Raw genomic sequence first — 13,494 nt, forward strand, 5'->3', positions numbered from 1 at the left:
TCAGATATAGCCGCTCTCACTACTGGGCACGCAGTCAACAGTAGCTGCTGTTTATGCGCGGTCTCCTTCAGTTTCCCAAACCCCTTTTCGCTGCCACTGATGAAAACCCCTGGGTGCTGTCTCATATCCCTTTTTGATTCCAATTTGCTGGGTAACTTTGGGAAACTGACTTAACCTCTCTGGTTTTTAAATGTCTATTCTACAAAGATCCTGCTTTGATCTATCTAGCGCAGTGATTTTCAACCCAAGTGCCGCAAGGCCTTTGAAAACATGCAATGCCTGACTACTTAGTCAGGGGAACTGACCTCTTTCCCCTTAGACTGTCAAATAAAAAAATGACAACCACCAACACAACAATAGCCATCTGGTATGAATGAATCAAAATTATACCTTTTCTTTTTTGTCAGATCAGCAAAAAATATAATTTTGGGGGGGTGTACCACAGAATTTCCGTAATTAGTTTATATGCACCATGAGATGAAAAGGGTGAAAATCGCTGATCTAGAGGGGGGTTATAAAAATCAAAAAGGTAATGCAAGTACAAGTGTTTTGAAATGCATAGTAAGTGACACAGGTGTGGGAATTTCAGCAGGAAGGCTTCCCAGCTCCCATGGTTGGCCTCCCAGCCCAGACGGCATGGACAGTCTCTCTCAAGACCTCCGAGGAAGAGCCTACACCTCCTCCAGACAACATCGACAGCAAATGACAACTGTCCATTCCTACAGATGTGTCACTGAAGCCCTCCCTACAGGATGTGTGTCTTCATGCTCCGTCCTCGGGAAAGATAGAGACAAGCCAGTGGTCACCCTGCGGATGGGAGTTCCTCTCCGTCTAGAACAGTTTATTTCCAATACACACAAACTTCTATGTAGCCCCTTCACGCATGACTTCATGGGGTTCATGCTAGGTCTGGCCGCCACTCCCACCTCCCACACATCTCCACCCCGTCAATGACAGGAATCCCCTATCAGTGTCAAATTGCTATCAAGTTTCTAGTTTTGTTTTTTTTTTTTTCTCAATTTCTGAACTTCTCCCACTATAGACCCAATAGCTTGTGGACTGGCATCAATCCGTAGCGTATACTTTGAGCATCCAGAAGGCAGTGGGAGCAGAGAACAAGCCAGGTTCTCAGCTCCTGGTCCTGTGTTGTTTACAAAATTGACACCTTCTCATGGAATGTCCCGCCTCCTTCTCACCTGCCTGCCCCTCTCGGCCCATGTCCTCTGCCTTTGTTTTCTCTAGTTACTTCCTACGGGTTCCCATGATGCTCCCACCTGAAAACTCCAGAGGCCATTCTTTCCCACGCAGGATAATGTGGACACCTTTCCTGACCTGGGGTCGGGAGGTGGGGGATGGTGGCCAGTTCAAAGCTGCTAGGTCCCTGGATTGTCCCCTGAATCTCTTCACCTGCCAGTGAGACCCAAAGGTGAGTGAACCTCAGGCATCTCATCTGTTCCAACTTTGCCCTCCTCGACTTCTGCCTGTTAGAGTTGAGCAGCGGTTCTCAACCTGTGGGTCGCGACCCCTTTGGGGGTCGAACGACCCTTTCACAGGGGTCGCCTAAGACCATCAGAAAACACATATATAATTACATATTGTTTTTGTGGTTAATCACTATGCTTTAATTATGTTCAATTTGTAACAATGAAATTGGGGGTCACCACAACATGAGGAACTGTATTAAAGGGTCGTGGCAATAGGAAGGTTGAGAACCGCTGGATTAGAGGCTGCTCGAGGCAGGAACCATCTCTCCACGCCTCCCTCCCCCAGGGCGCTCAATGAATAACTGCTGGTTCCTAGACAAGGCCATTCAGGGCTTCCAGAGCTGTAAGGAGATGCTGAAAAGAGCAGGCGAAAAAGAGAGCGCAGATGCCCCCGGTAGGAGGAAGTCAAGTGTCCATGCCCAATGGTAGTAGCTCTCACAGCCTCCTCCCCTCCCCTCTGCCCTGGGTCTCACCCACAGATCCTTTCTGGCCCCTCCACCTCCCTTTCCCAATAACCACAACCACAGATGCAGGGCCTGTGGAGCTCCCCTGACAGTGGCATCAGTAAACTCCCCCAAATTGCCCCCAAACTCCCAGTGATATGGCAGGTCATAATGCCAGGAGGTCTCGAGGGGCTTGATTCCTGCTGGGAAAAAGGACAACAGCCCCGGATCAGAGCCCCACTCCCCTTGTCTCCATGTAACCTTCAGTCACGTGGTCTCTCTGATCCTTGGTCTCCCCATCTGTAAAGTGGGGCTGTTAATAGGACCTACTTGCAGGGGTCGTTGTAAGGACTGAGAATGAGGCAGTGCCGCCTGGGGAAGCACTGTTTTTAACTCTTATTTGTGGAGATGCCCACGATCTCCCCAGGCTAAGTCTATCTTCCCACCCTGTCCCCACGCCCAGGCACCTCCTGAGCTGGACAGACCACATCTCCTGTCAGCCTCACTCAGAATGCAGCCACGGGAGTTCGGCAAAACTTATCAAGCACAGAGCCTACTGTCACACACTCACAAAGGTTAACTGCAGAATTCGACGAGAGGGAGGGAGCTTGGCCCACTCGTAAACATAACCAATTAAGGAGCAAGCCTCATCCTGTAATTATGCCACTGGCAGAAATCTACCATCCCATGTAGCGGTTTTAGAGCCAGGCAGGGAGCCCGCACCCGTAGGGGCTCCCCCTTCCCAGCAGGCCTGGGGAGCAGCACCCAGTCCTCAGAGGCAGCAAGCGGCCTTGGGCCGAGAAGAATGCCTTTTCCGCTGCTCCCTTGAAGCGGGGCCCACTGGAGCCCCCCAGACGTCAATTAGCAGCATCTGGCTAATGAACGTGAGATGCTCCATTTCGCTCAGTCCCGACCAGCTCCCCCTTTCATGTGGCTCTGGGGAGACGAAGCTGCTCTGATCCCTCGGATAGCTGTGGTCCCACCAGCTCCGGAGCGGGGGCAGGGCCACCCAGGGGAGGACAGCAGTTCAAAGCCAGCCTGGCAGGCATGGTGGGGTCCAGTTGGGATCAGGAATAATTAGGACATTCCAGACCATGAGAATCAATAGCATAATTAACAAATATTGTGCTATTCTTCAGAATCTTGCTACAAATTATGCTGCCTTTGATCATACAATGTTCCCTGACTGTTAATGACATGTAACGTTAATTACCAGAGAAAGGGAACGACTCAGAATGAAGACTTCCTTGGAAAGTAATTAAGATTCTTTGAGGAGGTGCAGGGCCTATGAGAGGGACTTCCTCTCCGCCCTCCCCCGGTTGTGGTGACTTAGTGACCTCAGGAAACCCACTCTCCTTGTCTCCAGTGGGCAGGCCTATATCCCTTGGGAAGAGTGACTAACACATAGTAGGCCTGCTATACAGATTTGTTAGCTGAATGAAAGAATGTGTGAATGAATAAAGAGGTTCACCTGGGAATCCATTCGAATCTTAGGGTTTCAGGGGGGAAACACTTTGAGTCATAATCTAGTCCCCTGTTTTCAAATGGGGAAACTGGGGCTCGAAGGAAGAAAACCATGCCCCTTGTCAGTTAAGTTTGGATGAAAACTCAGGTGTCAAACAATCGGTCCCATCCCCTTTCCACCACCACCACCCTGCTTAGCGCCCTCTCTCCTTCCTCTCCCCCTTCCCTTCTCCTCCAGGCATCTTCTCTGGCCCTCGGTCCCCTCACTCCTTCCTCAGTCCTCTGGCCCTCAGTCCTCTAACATGCCCAGCCGTCCTTTCACACTGATCCTATCGCTTTCCACCGAGACTCTCCGCTCTTCATGGGAAAGGACACAGGTTTATGTGACTTCCACATGCCCCCCAGCACGGACACCTCCCTTGGAGCCAATTACCTGATGGACAGAGCTCTTTAGTGGATGAGCCGATGGAAAGAGTCAGGCAGGTGCCCCTTAGCTTAATGAAATGCCCAGGAAAGAAACCAGCCCCGACACATGGTGTGAACCAAAAAAACACCCCCCTTCCTGCTCCCTTCAGCCACTGAATCGGACTCCAAGGTTCTCCCAGGTCCAGAGGAGCCACTTCTCACCTGCCTCTGCAGGAGCACCTGGAGGATGGAGATGGCATGGGCCTGGGGCTTTGGAATCATGGCACTGGGCTCAAGCTCTGCTCCCGTTCCCCTGTTGAGCTCCCTGAGCAATCTGTGCCTTCTCTCCAAGCCACAGTCACCTCACCTGGCGGCGTGGCAGCTCGGGTCACAGGAGCTCATGCACATGAGCTCCCTACGTGCCAGATCCCCTCGGCCTCCCACTGGCTGGCGCTGGGCTCCAATCCAGACCCAGTGACGGGTACCAGCAGCGTGGGGAGCAGTGCACAGGGTGCTGCCAACCCCAGCTCCCCAAGGATAGCCACCCCTGGAGCGCTCCGGTAACCTGCTTCTCCAAAGACAGGCGGGAAGCCCTGCTCTGACACCGGGCAGGGAGCAGCGCTGCGTGAGACAGGCAGCCGGCGGCGCCAGCGGGCGTGGCTGAAGTAAATGATAGTGTAACCCTTGCTACCCGAAACAACAACATCATAACTGTCAGAGCAATTTTCTACCTCAGTAGTTTAACACCTGAACTGTTGCTGCACTCCTCCCCCCGCCACGCTCACTCGTGCTGGCTCTCTCTCCATCTCGCTGCGCACAAGTCAGCCCCGCTAGGAGCCATCCCTTGTGGAATTGCAGCAAATGGTATTTGCCTCCAGGAGCCAAGGGCTGCAGGATTAATCAGCACACAGGCCTTCCCAGAGGAGAAGGAAGGAAAAGCCCGCAGGCTCACATACCCGGCCTGCAGCTGTCAACATCTGGGTTACAAATAATCCAGGGACTTAACAGGGATTTCAACATTAGACAGCCTCTGACTCCCTGTCACAGAGATGCAGCTACTGGTTTCTATTGGCTGGGATCATATTTCTTTTCCTAGAAGGAGGAGCCAAGTGCTAGAAGGACATGGGGGACAGAGGCACCTCTAAAATGCCGCCTGTGTCTGTTGGGGACCGGCCAGAGGAAGACACACATGCTTGGGTGATAGTCAAAATCTGTAACAACTGGTGGGGCAGAGGAACGGACCAGCTGCCCTCCTGTTGAGACAGTGTACCCCTTTAAGTTGATGGATCTTGGTGTGGTCTCAGTGGGGTGGGTCCCAGGGGAGAGCTGGGGTGGCAGAGAGCAGCCCTCAGGGGACCAGGGGCAGCAGCTCCGCTATTTACCAACCAGTGTGGAAGATGTTCAATATTTTAACCAACCAACACACACAAACACACACACACACACACACACACACACACACACACACACACACACCTTCATCCCTGGTTTACTCCAGCGGAAACTCCTGCTTTCCTGGGGAGCCACCAAGTTCTCTGACAGCCGGTTCAATATTTTAACCAACCAACCAACACACACACACACCTTCATCCCTGGTTACTCCAGTGGAAACTCCCTGCTTTCCTGGGGAGCCACCAAGTTCTCTGACAGCCAACAGATTCCCTTCAGGGGCAACCAAGGGCGAATCGGAATCACAGTCGGGATGTTAGAGCTGGAAGGGATCACTGAGAGGGTCCTGTCCAACCTTGGCCGGTGGATGTGGAAACTGAGGCTGCTCCTGTTCGGCCTGGGACTTAAGAGCAGGGCCGGATTAGGACCCTCACCCCTGCAGGGCTCGCTGTGCTGACCCTGCCACCACAGCTAAGCCCAGGCCCCAGGTCACCACGCTGGGCTGCAATCACTGATGCCCCCCAGGGCAGGACAAAGGGGGAGATGAGGAACTTGCCCACATCTGCCTCCGGGTGAGGGCAGGGAGAGTGGGGGCAGGAAGGAGGTTGGACAGACCCTAAGACACAGGGCTCCGGGAGCCTGGGAAGAAAGCACACCCCGAATTCTGGATGTGAGGCAGAGGTTAAGGGGTCGGGTGTCAGACGTTCACACCATTGCTGATTTCCTCCTGTCTCGTGGCCTTAAATAGCATCTGTCAGACATGAATCACTCCCAAATTTGGGATTTCAGCCATTTTTGGCCCATGCATTCCAGACTTGTGTTTCCACCTTCCTTCTCAATCTCCCTACATGGATGTCTAGTAGACATCTCAAATTTAACATGCCCCGAACCTGCCCTCCCACACCCTCCCCATTTCAGTGACTTGGGCCGAGAATCTTGAGTCATCCTTGATTCTTTTCTTTGTCTCACACCCCTCATCTCACCTCTCAGCAAATTCTGTTGGCTCTTCCTGCAAAATGCATCCTGAATCTGATTTCTTCTTCCTACCTCCACTGCCCCCACCCTGGCCACATCATCTCTCACCTGTCAGTAGCCTCCTCACTGCCTCCCTGTTTCCATCCCTGCCCTGACTTGGTGACTTGCTTCCATGGTGAGCACAGCTCTTCCAAGCAAGTGGTGGGAGAGGGTGATGGTACTCCAGAGTGGCACCCACCCACCGAGCCAGGACTTGTTTCTTCCCACTGGAGACCCCGTAGGGAAGCTGCTGGGTCAGAGGTCAGGGAAGGGAGTATTCAGGGATCAAGTGGTCTCGGTGCCTACACCGGCATTTAGGGACACATCTGGTCCCCTCAGCATATGGACTCGCTCCCAAAGTCTCCAGCTGGCAGGGAGCACAGAGGCCCTGAACTGACCTCCCGCCAGCATGTGGGTCTTCTCACAGTAGCCTCTGCTCAGACACCGCCCCTGCTAGGATGGCCCATACCCGGCCGGTTCTGACTGCTCCCACACCTTTCCACGCACTGGCCCCACGGTGCTCCATGCAATGTTCACGACTGAACACAAGTCCCCTTCTCACCAGCACGGCCTCCATGGAGGGCTTCCCACTGCGGAATCAGGGCTGCTGGCCACCTCTCCCCACACCCTGGGAGTCACTGGGTCCACCTGCCCCCATCAGGGAGCCTCACCTGGCACGACCCTGTACTCTCCTGGATGCAGGCCCCGTTGGTGGCTCAGGCTGTGCTGTGGCCCTGTCTCCGCCACCTCTCCTGAGTCAGACGGGCAGAGCTGGACCCCGAGGGAAGGGAGAAACCTCTCCGGACGTCAAGGCTCCTGCCAGGCCCTCTATTTGAGCTTTCTGCTTCTCTGACTGCCCCCTTCCGGTTCCCTCAGCCTTCTTTATCTGTTAACTAAAACAGGCAAATCATATCCTCCCTGTCTGCGGAGCTCACAGCCAGCATAACAGCCCCTGTGGCCTGAGCCTGAGCCCACCTCTGGCCAAGTCAGGGCGTCTAGACACGGGCAGTGTCCAAACTGACAGGGCCTCGCCGTCTCAGTGCGATTCCCTCTGTACCCAGAGGAGAGTGCTCAGCAAGAGGAAACAAGCTGCCACAGGTCACAGAGCTGGGCGAACGCCCTCAGCCCAGCCCGGCCCGGCCCAGCCCTCCAGGAGGCCCCGGGAGCCGGGAGTCAGACGCTCCAACGCCAGCTCCTGCCCACGGGGCTCTCTCCCTGTTCGCACTGCGCTTCGGGTGAAGCCCAGGCTCTGGTATTGAGACATCAGACATGGACAAGGCATCGATATTATATACGGCGACAATTCCAGGGCAAACGCTGCCACCCTCCCTCCATCCACTCTCCACTTTCCCGATCACAATTGGCAGAATGGTATTAATCTTTGAAAACAAAAACCAACTCGGCTTTAATTAGTCAAAGTGATTGAAGAAACATAAGTGTCCTGTCCCACCAACGTCACTTTGCACACCCAATGTCACAGCAGCTGCAAGACCCCTCACTGGGTCACACCAGTCGGCCACAGGGAATCCGCAACTTGGGGGACACTAATGCGAAGGGGCCACCCGACTGCACCACTGCTTGGTGCCAGGTAGTCTCTGTAGCCCCACCAGCATCACCACCCACAGCCCTATAGCAGCCCTGGCTCCAGAATCTCCTGCCATCTCTGCCCCTGTCCCCTGCACAAATGTCACTGAGAGGACATTGTCGGGAGCACTCCCAGCCCCTCAGCACCTGTCCTGCAGATGCCTGACAGAGGAAGATAAATATAGTTGTAATATACAGCAAAGTGCATAACAAAGAATGTATATAGTTGTCTCTGACAAAGCTGACAAGCCAGGGCTGGCAGCTTTAATCAGTTCCCAGCTGAGCCCAGGAAATCTGCAGGAACACAGCTCTGACCTTTGGGGCCAATTTCTAAAGGGAAGGTTAAAGTTTTACTGCAAAGTAGGGTGTGTGGGGGGTTTTTTAATTTAAATGAAAGAAAGGTATGAAGTTGTATATGTACGCCAGCCCCCGAGGTGGTAATGGAAACATGGGAATAGAATTTTATTTTAAATTAATCCCTGGATTCCCCCTCCCCCCGCCCCCTACTGAGGTCCTTGGAGATGTTTGCCTCTGTGGGTGATGCACAGCGGTTCCCATCTGTCAGATGAAATGCTTGCTTGCGAATAGGCTGAAAATGCATGTGGCTGCAGATTTCAAAGATTCATTCATACGTTGCCAGAAAAGGGCCTAAATATTTAAAATGTCACTTTTTAAGCCCTGAATCATTTTGTCCCCGTAACCAAAAGGACTGCTGGGAACATCCACGAGACAGCCTCACCCATGGGTATTCTTCTTCCCGCGTGCAGAGTCAATAGCCAGAAGCTTTGTATAGGAAGCTGAGGAAATTTGGTTTAACTGCAGCCAACCATTTAAAGTCCTCCTTCTCTAAAGGCAGGCTTCACAAGAACACAGCCCCCTCTTCCCATCGGATGGGACCATCTGGACCCAGCCTCAGAGCGGCTTCGCGGAGCCTGCCCGCTCTGTGCCTGAGCTCAGGAGAGGACTGGGGAGCCAGGTTCCAGCAACAGCTGCTGCCCTTGAGCTCAGACAGCCCTTTACACCCACCTCTGGATCCTGATCCTAAAATGCACATCAGGATCACCTATAATGTATGGTGACAGGTGGCTACTAGACTTAACAGGGTGGTCACTGTTTAAAGCAGGGGTCCTCAAACTACAGCCCGCGGGCCACATGCAAATACAAATATTGTATTTGTTCCCGTTTTGTTTTTTTACTTCAAAATAAGATATGTGCAGTGTGCATAGGAATTTGTTCATAGTTTTTTTTCAAACTAGATCACCTATAATGTATGGTGACAGGTAGCTACTAGACTTAACAGGGTGGTCACTGTATAAAGTTTATAAATGTCTAATCAACTATGTCGTATACCTGAAATCAACATACAGCATGTCAACTGTAATTGAAAAATAATACAAACGTTAAGTAAGAAATCACCTAGGGTAGCATGAAGGGAAGGAGACTTTAGAAAATGCAGGTTCCTGGGCCCCCTCCCAGCCCCGCTGCTGGGACTCTCCACAGATGGAGCCCAGGAAGCAGAGTTCTGAAAGTTCCTCCGGGACCCTAATGAGCAGCCGGGCTCTGGAAGCAGGGGCCTCTTAGCCCTGATGAGGTAACAGGGAAAGATATCACTGCTCAAGTATTTCCTGCAGCTTCTGGTGCCTGAACTCCCCCTTCAGAGAGAGGCCCATTTCTATAGCACTCCCCACTCACGCATGAACCACATTTTAAAACAGGCCAGACAACCAGCTCCCGCTTCTACTTAAATATTTCTAAGCACTCAACCCTGTGAGTCTGAACTCTAACATTTTGAGACAAACCTAAGTGGCCTCTCTTTTTAAATGCCCTTATGGAATGGGAGAAAATATTTGCAGACCATCTATCTGATAAGGGGCTAATATCCAAACCATGTAAGGGGCTCATACAACTCAACAGCAAAAAATAACAACAATAATAATCTGATTTAAGAATGGGCAAAGGACCTGAATAAACATTTTCCCAAAGAAGACATGCAAATGGCCAATAGGTACATGAGAAGGTGCTCAGCATCAGTAATCATCAGGGAAATGCAATTGAAACCACAATGAGCTATTACCTCACACCTGTTAGAATGGCTATCGTCAAAAAGATAAGAAATAAGAGTTGGAGGAAAAGAAACATTTATACACTATTGGTGGGAATATAAATTGGTGCGGCCACTATGGAAAAGATTATGGCGGTTCCTCAAAAAATTAAAAGTAAAACTGCCCTATGATCCAGCAATTGCACTTCTGGGTATAGATCCGAAGGAAACGAAATCACTATCTTGAGGAGATATCTGTACTCCCATGTTTACTGCAGCATTATTTATAATAGCCAAGACATGAAGCAACCTAAGCATCCATCGATGGATGAATGGATAAAGAAAATGTGGTCTATATCTATACATAATGAAAGATTATTCAGCCATAAAAAGAAAATCTTGCTGTTTACAGCAACATGGAAGGACCTTGAGAATGACAAATATTGTACAATCTCACTTATATGTGAAACCTAAAAAAGCAAAACTCATAGAAACAGAGAGTAGAAGAGTGGTTGTCAGGGACTGGGCAGTGTGGGAAACGGGGGTATAGTGGTTAAAAAGTACAAGCTTCCAATTATAAGATGAATAAGTTCTGGGGATGTAATGAACAGCATGATGATTATAGTTAATAATAGTGTAGTATATACTTGAAAATTGCTAGATCTTAAATGTTCTACACACACACACACACACACACACACACACGGTAATGATGTGAGGTGATGGAAGTGTGAACTAATTTTATTGTGGCAATCATTCTGTAACATAAGACCATCACATTGTACCCCTTAAACTTACATGATGTTATATGGTAATTATGTCTCAATAAAGCTGGAAAACAAACATTTTAATGCCCTTACTCTTAAGGGACATTTTAAGCTGTTGTTTATACCTAAGTATGAATGAGGTTCAATTTTTTTTTTTTAAGACTTGATCTTACAGACTTTCCATGTGCCTGAACTTGGCTTGAGCAATAATGATTCTAATTCTGTCGGGTTATGAAATGTTTCCAGGCCCATGATCTTCACATTTGATTTCCAGCAATCCTCTCACAGTTGTTACTGCCTCCACCTTCTAGATGAGAAAACTGAGGGTCAGAGAGTTTTAAAGATTTGCTCTCAGACCTGGGGCCAGCAAATGCTACAGTTCGGAGAACTCGGGTTCTGGCACAGCAAGAAACATTTCTACCAGATGCGTGAACCTGCCCTACAGTACCCCACCCCAGCCGCTGTGGAGTCTCTGCTTGCGCATCTCCAGTGAGGGGGAGCGCACTTCTTCCCGGGGCTGGTCCAACCCTCCTCTCTCAGGTGGTAGGAGCCTGTTGTATAAGACAAGGAGCCAGGAGAGCATCCACACTGAGACAGCAGTAATGAGGGCCACAGGGACTGCTGACTAAGTGACCCACCCAATGGGCCGTCTTCCACCTGACAGCCAATGCCAAGCTGTGCTGACACCGACTATGCCCATCTTGAAACATTTTTCTCCCCATCCTCCATTCCAGAGCTGTGTCCAAAAGCCCCAGAGCCCAGGGAAGAACCAAGAACCCCAGAAATGGCCCGACCAGCGTGGCTCAGTGGTGAGCGTCGACCTAGGAACCAGGAAGTCACAGTTTGATTCCCGGTCAGGCTGGATCCCCAGTGTGGGGCGTGCAGGAGGCAGCCGATCAATAATTCCCTCTCATCATTGATGTTTCTCTCTCTCTCTCTCTCCCCCCATTTCCTCTCTGAAAACAATAAAATATATTTTTTTAATTTTTTAAAAAAACAAAGAACCCCCAGAAATGACTGGGCCTAAGGTTGAGGCAATTTAAGGAAGATGCTTTGAATCCATTGTTAGGAGTTTGGAGGGGAAACCTTTCCAGATTTTCCAGTATCGTGACTTGCCCACAACTGTGGTCACTCCAGACACCATCTGCACAACCCACCGACATCCCCCACCTCAGTGGGATCCTCAGGGACCTCACAGCACCTGGGAGGGTGAGAGGGAAAGATCAGGCCTGAGCGCTGATGCCAGAGGGACCACAATGACACTTACACCAGCCCCGGGGACAGACTTTGGAGCACAGTTTGGGGGGCATGCTACCCTCCGGGCAGTTTAGTGAAGCAGAGTGCTGAGGAGATGGGGAGAGCATAGAGGGAAGGACTCCTGGGGGTTAGCTGAGGGAGGCCAGGGAGGCCCTAGACAACAGCGCAGTGGTCTCAGGACCTTCCTCGGGCTCGTCAGACTTAACTGCAGTTCTTCCAGATGAGGAAAAAGCAGAAAACCGCACAATGGATCGTCTGAAAGACTTCTGATAGCTCTCACGACACAGTCATTCCCTGTCCCCCGTTTTCTCTGCAAGTGGAACTCCAATTTGTTTATATGGCAGATGGAGACCTTCACCTCAGAAGGAGCACCAGCCCCAAAGGATGAGGTGAGATGGGCGATCTCATCACCCTTGGCTAGTGATTGATGTAGTGACTGATGTAAGAGTGAGCACATGTCACTGTTCTGGTAATAAACTGAATCAAGAAGTCAGCTTTAGAGAACGTTCTTTCCTAAGTGAAAGGGCAAAGCCTCCTGAAGAAAAGCTCTCCCTCTCTCCCCACTTCCTGCCTGGAACATGGTTGTGATACCTGAGGGTGTAGCAGCCACTATGTAACCATGAGACACAGCCAACATGCCAAAGATGCAGAGTCAAAGAAAGTAAAAGCCTAGGTCTTCAATGACACTATGGAACCACTCTGCCAGTGTCAGATACCCAACCTCCATGTGTCTTGCTATGTGAGAATTATCTCTGTCTATTTGCTTAAAACACTCTAATTGGTGTGTGAGGGTTCAGCATTCAACTTTCAACTGAATGCTGTACTAACTAACATAGCCATGTGGGTAAGGTAGAAATATAATTACTAATGTAATTCGTTTATTCATTCCACAAGTATTTGAGTTTCTACTACATATTAGGCACTGTCCTGGCCACCAAAAGGACACACTCCTGCCCTTGAGACACCTGTATTCCAGTGGGGAGGAAAAGACAGAGGTGATTGAGAAAATAAATACATAAAAGATGTATATGTTATGTGGTGACAAGTGCTATGGTGAAACATAAAGCAAAAAAGGGGGGCATGGAATGCCAGGGCTGGGAGAGGGGGTGCAGCTTCAAAAAGAATGGTCTGAAAGACCTCACTGAACAGGTGATATCTGAGCTCAGATTTGAAGGAGGTGAGAGAGAGCCAGGCAGAGGGAAGGGCAGCCTGTGCGTGCTGACGGGGAGAGCATGCCTTCCTGGAGGTAGGCTGTGCCATTCGGCTGCAGGGCTTGCCCCCAGCCCTTCAACTTACTTCTCAGTGGCTTGGAAAAACATCTAGAGTACAGCTCAGAAGATCCCTGAAGAAGATGCAGTCCAGTGGAATGGGATGAGGGTGTCAAAAGATCTTGACAGGCTGGAGCAATGGACTGAATGGACAAAGATGAAAGGTAACAGGGATCAAGGTCAGTGACTATGCTTTTCATCCAAAATATCAACAGCACAACCCTAAGTGGGGAAAGACATGGCAGTCACGGGAATGAGGAAAGCCCGGAATTGTTCCACAGCAGGAAATTCAACAGAAGGATGTTCACTGGAAAATTTAACAATGCAGTCTCCATCTTCTTCTCAGTGGACATGTTTTTTTTTTAATATATTTTATTG

General features: G+C 50.4%; 1 protein-coding gene across 1 annotated transcript in view; it reads right to left on the reverse strand.

Moving 5' to 3' along the window:
* Positions 1-13,209, reverse strand: part of MEGF11 (multiple EGF-like-domains 11) — a 270,798-nt gene extending 257,589 nt beyond the window's left edge. Inside the window, exon 1 of the mRNA XM_014536317.1 lies at positions 13,145-13,209. The gene's annotated coding sequence lies outside the window, so the exon portion shown is untranslated. The remainder of the gene's footprint in view (positions 1-13,144) is intronic.
* Positions 13,210-13,494: the final 285 nt, after the last annotated feature.

This window comes from Myotis brandtii, unplaced genomic scaffold, assembly GCF_000412655.1.
Source record: "Myotis brandtii unplaced genomic scaffold, ASM41265v1 scaffold160, whole genome shotgun sequence".
NCBI lineage: Eukaryota > Metazoa > Chordata > Mammalia > Chiroptera > Vespertilionidae > Myotis > Myotis brandtii.